Source organism: Egretta garzetta, unplaced genomic scaffold (assembly GCF_000687185.1).
Source record: "Egretta garzetta isolate BGI_Z169 unplaced genomic scaffold, ASM68718v1 scaffold448, whole genome shotgun sequence".
In the NCBI taxonomy this organism is placed as follows: domain Eukaryota; kingdom Metazoa; phylum Chordata; class Aves; order Pelecaniformes; family Ardeidae; genus Egretta; species Egretta garzetta.
Window position 1 is genome coordinate 70,676 of NW_009260497.1, and position 5,400 is coordinate 76,075.

Below are 5,400 nucleotides of genomic sequence, written 5' to 3' on the forward strand. Positions count from 1 at the left end.
AGAATTGCTTTCCAGTGTTAAAATGAACAAACACATACCTTACAAAGTTAGAGGTTAAAGATCGAAGTCAACGACTGAATTTTAAAACCACATTCAGTTGTATGATGAACACAGATCGCTATTGGGTTTGGCACAGAAAACCAACTGAACCATTTACATACTGTATCTGACTGAAAATAGATAAGCAAACTTGCTTCCAAGAAAATACAACTTATATTTTCTTAAAAGTTGGCAAACAATCCTCATTTTAGAGACAAGTCTTTTCCTATATTAGAATGAAGTGAAAAGTGATCTTACAACATTCAGTCAGAACATCACTATATAGGAAAGCAATAGTATTAAAATAAGTGGAAAAATTAATAAGTTGAATGGATATTGCATGGTGTTTGCCCCTAATTGGTGCACTTTGGTTTTAACACAGTAATATTAGTAGCACAATATAGGTTCTTAATAGCAGTGGAAAATTCTGATTTGAGTATGGCCTTGTCAAATAAATAAAAAGTACCCATTCACTTCAAGCAGTGGTTATTGCTTCGCTCTCGTTAGTATTTTAAATATTTTCACTGTTCTGGCTGATGTGGCAACAGTCACTTATTTATGCACGCATTTAATTAAATGCCGAGCCACTAACTAAAGTATTTCTGGATAAAACTCTGTTCCTCAAGACTCGGTGCGCAACGTTAGGAAAGCGTGAAGGTCGTATGTTTACACTTGTTTAAGTACAGGTCGCGATGAGACACTGCACAGCAAACAAGGAGTGGTCTGAAATGTTCCCTATCCCTTTCTCTACGAAACCCAACAGTAACCAGTCTCATTTTGTACCTGAATCTTTACAGGATTTATGATTCAGTTCCTCTACTTTGGAGGACAAGGCAGTCACTATTCCACCTCAAGGAACTGCAAGCAGCAGCAGACTCTTGGTGCAGTAAATTACGCATTTAGAGCTATACAGCTTTTGTGAGTCTTGGATACGAATTTTGATATAAAATTTGGGATCAGTAAATACTAAGTCATAAGTCCCATTTGAGGTTGTTGTATGGGGGATTTTTTAATGCCTAAATGCAGAACTACGCAAAGAAACTGAGTAAGCAATCAGTGGAGTGGAGAAACTCTTCCCTTTACCACACTGTGCATGTCGGCCACATCCTGACTGCGCGTTGAGGCGAAACCTGCATGTGCAATAACCTCTGTATGCTCTCAGCTCCACTGGGAGGAGATGTACTCGTGAAGGCAAGGAGGGGAGACATAGCTTACCAGTCAGCCGGGACAACTGGGCAAAATGGCGGTTCAACACAGCCTAGCAGGCCTAGAGAAGGCAGGGAAGTTGGCTTCTGCACGTTCATATATCTGGATAAGCTGTACTGGGTGAAATGAGAATGGTGTAATTCAAGACTCCTTATCAAATCCGTCACTTTGCCACTATTTAATTGAAGCTTTGAGCCAGAACGTGCCAGTTGGGTCTGGCCGGGAAGGGTGCAAAGAGCTCCATTGCAAACGACAGAATCTGCCGGGGAGCTGCGCTTGGGCGCACAGCGGGAGCAGGGGCTGGCCAGCCAAAGCCAAGCACCGCACCGTGGGCAGAAGATTCCTGGAAATAAAAGAAATGTGTAACAGGCTGCTTGGGCTAGCATGCACATTACTGTATTTCAACTGCAACAAAAATTACTTTCATCAGAAACGCCTCTTTAACTCTTCATACCCCTTTTCCTGATGAAAAGTTTTGTGAAATAATGAAAAATTTAGTATGTTAAACAATTTGATAAACCTTAAGTATACTTCTGTGAACGCAATTAAATACAAACAGTTTCTTCTTCACCTCAAAGGAGTAATTAAAGAAATTCAGGTTTCACAGTGTTTGGCTCAGCATGTGTATATGAACATACTTAAGTCCTCGCCCCATCATCTTTTAGCATCTCTTTCTCCTGACTTCCAGAGAAAGCTCAATTTTAATTTACTTGGATAAAATATCCCACAAATTTAGGTGAAGAGGGCAGCAACATGTTACAAATCCATTCAGAGACACCTAATCCTGTAAGCCTTACAAGCAACATGAAGAAGGACTGCCATGTGAGATGATCTGATTTACCTCGTTGCTGTGAATTCTAAAAAATTCGTCGTTATTCAGCCAAGGCACCAAAGTTTCTTTTTATTCAGGAATTGTCTTTCCTCTGAAGAAACTTTATGTGAGTTCTATGCAAACTCAAATAAGTTTATAATGCGCTCTTGCCTTCTCCTTTACTGTTTGTCAAGGTTTGCTACCTCCTTACGTTTACTTTTGTGGTTTTGTATACCTGTGATATTTCTTGTTGATTAATGTTTACAGCAGCTAGAACCGCGTGAGAAAAATCACTACATATATTGTGAGTTGCCTACCACTTCCCATAACTACAAATCAACATGAGGGGTATTTATAGGAGAGCAAATGCTTTTGGTCAGGGGAATTAACAAGTGGGTTGTAACTCCGTTGCACAACAGTAGGAGCATCCGCACCGTCCTGACAACAGCCTTTCCTATCCCCAGACGCAAACTGTTTGCTTCAGAGAGGTTTTGCTCAGGGCCTGGGGAGGGACCAACAAGCTCACAGGAAAACCACGCAGGACGTGGAACAGGTATTGCTACAGCAATCCCGGCTGTAGCAATCCAGGAGCTCTAGAGGATGTTGAAGGAATCGCCACGCAAGTTTAAGCAGACAGTATCGGGCTTTGCTGAAGATCTGGTGATTACCAGTTGTCTCCACAATTACTTTTATCTCTTCCTTTTTTATTTTTGGCCACAAAAATACCAGCCTATTTAAAATGAAACCTCTGCTTATATTTACAAAGCAATGGAAAAAGTGACAATGAAAACGTCTTTGTAAGGACAGTTAAAATGTACATAATGCTATCCACAATAGCTGAAGTCTAGTGACTTGGGTGGATTCCGAAGTTTCATTTTTAAGTGCCTGAGTGATGCAGGAGCACCTTCCCTGCCACACCAGTTCAAGTTACCCGTACTCATGTTAAGTCTCGCAACTGCAAGTCAACGCCCGGGCTGCACTGAGCAGTTAGAAGCCACACCAACCAGCCAACTACTTACTGCTGCCATTGGCAGCGAACACATTTCCACTCAAACCCCACAAGCTAGCTAGCCCCTTAGTATAAGGCGTTAATAAAGGTCGCTGGCTTAAGCTATGATTTTTATTTGCACAGAAATCAGGACAGAGCCAACACCCGATTTGCACGTCAAGCTAATACATAACACTCACGAAAGGCTCCGAGGCTGCAAACAAACAAACCGAACAACATTTTATGGGGCTATTACATACTTTTCATGTTATGGAGGTATTTAAGACCACTGGTCTTGAACTAGGATGCCCTCTCCCAGTTGTACAACATACAAAAAAAGATTTATTTGCTATCCCAACGTCACTACGGTCCAAGAAACAATAACTGGATAGAAACTGGAGGGAATACCACAGGCTGCTGCTGCTTAGTGGGATATGCTGTAGTCATACATCAGGAGCAGCCTAAATGTTTTAATGGGCAAAGCAGAGAAGAAAACTGAAGTAAGTGGAGGTTTAACAAACATGTGGAAGAAAAGGAGCCAGAGAAGCACATCTGAGAAATGAGTGAAAGAGATGGGAGCTGACAAGCTGAGGCAGTACTTGACCTCTTGGTAAGAAGTGGGATAAGTGAAAAGAAAACAAGCATCACAGTTTGAGATGCCAGAAAAGTGGGAACTGCTGTAGTGCTCCAGGCATGTCAGTGGAGAGGCAAGTTCAGCAGTGTGGAAGGGAAGGAGAGAAGTTTAACAATATCTCAGCAGAGGTATCTGCCTGTTTTCAGAGAGATTAATTTCAAACCACCTTCTTAAACAGATGCTCTGTAACAACAATAGACCATTAGTCGGTTTGCTCCCAATGCTTCTCTCTCTGTGGAAAAAGGTAACCACGTAGGGCTCTTTGTGTATTTTTATGGATGGGTAGAAGGCTCCTGTCTTCTACCGCCACTCAGGAGCACAGACTATCTTCCCACCAAAATAAACTTTAATACAAAGTCATTTACCACATGCTGTTACCTCCTCCTTTAGTTACTAGTATCAACTCTTCCGTGTACACACCTGTGAGATTTAGCAAGCTTAGAGAGAAATGTGTCTCTGGACAGTACATATTTACCTTTGTAATGGTTACAAGCTTGTTAAGAAAACAGGTGCTAAGAATAATAATTAGGAAAATGATACCATCTGAGAGGAATTAGCTACTCTGTTTACTGTGGAGGAAGAGACAACTGTGGAAAGAGAAAAGTTAAAACACCACACACACACATATATATACACACACCATGAAACATATGACCCCAACCTCTCCCTCACCCCCCCAAAAAAACCCCAAACCCAAAGCAACCTCTCTGCCCCCCAGCACAAAACACCAGCAGAGAAAGGCCAAAAAGCAAGCGGAATGAAAACGGAATTTCAGTAAAGAGGAGTCACGAGATAACGTGGCAATAGGGGCGATGACTGCGGCTGGGACAAGCGCTTTCTTTCTATCACCTCTTGGATCTTAGTTTCTTAAGACACACCCTGCTTTTACTCCTGTTTCTCCTTCCCCACTCCTAGCAGGACTGCCACCGAGAAAAATGGCATGAGATGCAAGATAAACGACCGCACAGCCGGCAAGAAATGATAAAGGCAGAAGGCCCAGCGCTCTCTCAACTCTGCTCAATATTCCAGCTGTGGGGCCAAGATCTCTGCTGCCATGTCGCTGTTACACAAACGATTAATATAAATAAATAAACAGCTCATCCGAGTTCTGTGTTCGCGCCAGCGATTACTGACTGGCTTGTGGTAGTTCTTCTGCATCTGTAAAAGCAGACCTTTCGTAAAGGTGTCTGTGGGAAGCGCTTAAAGATCCGCTCTCTCTTCCCCACCCCACACAGACTGCCACGTAACAAGCCACGTCTGCAGGCCTCAGAAGTAACGTTTGGAGAGATCTTCTAATTTCGGAAAATAACATCAGTTTTATCTTTCCGGTGTAGGCTCAGAGAACCTTAAGATGTGGCTTTCTGTAGACCTACCCAACACCTGCCACCTACGTAACCTTCTAAGAAGATACTATGTCATTTTAAAGTTTATCAACAAAAAGAGAATTTTTTTTTTTTTTCTCTGGGTTGAACATTGCGTTCTGGTGCTGGAAACACGTCCATGGAAAAGGGATTGCACGTGAGGCACAAACGCCACTGCAGAATGGATAATGCCGCTTTGTCCTCCCCGAGAAATATTAAAAACACTTAAAAAGCGGGAGCCACAGCAATCGCCTTTAGACTCGTTCTCTCCATCCTAATGCAGGATGCTTGTTAGTAATTTTTACTAAAATGGTTTCTTAAATTTGTAAGGGCTTGGGTTTTTTTTTTTTTGGACAGGTTT

General features: G+C 42.1%; 1 protein-coding gene across 4 annotated transcripts in view; it reads right to left on the minus strand.

Annotated features, from left to right (window-relative positions):
• The window catches only part of LOC104131259 (alpha-1,3-mannosyl-glycoprotein 4-beta-N-acetylglucosaminyltransferase B), a 36,884-nt gene extending 32,396 nt beyond the window's left edge, over nucleotides 1-4,488 (minus strand). Inside the window, exon 1 of one of the 4 annotated variants that reach the window (XM_035899949.1) lies at nucleotides 4,468-4,488. The gene's annotated coding sequence lies outside the window, so the exon portion shown is untranslated. Of the gene's footprint in view, nucleotides 1-38; nucleotides 60-1,254; nucleotides 1,489-4,467 lie in introns of those variants that run through there. The other 3 variants (XM_035899951.1, XM_009644412.2, XM_035899950.1) reach the window with 3 other exon arrangements.
• Between the last annotated feature and the right edge of the window lie 912 nt (nucleotides 4,489-5,400).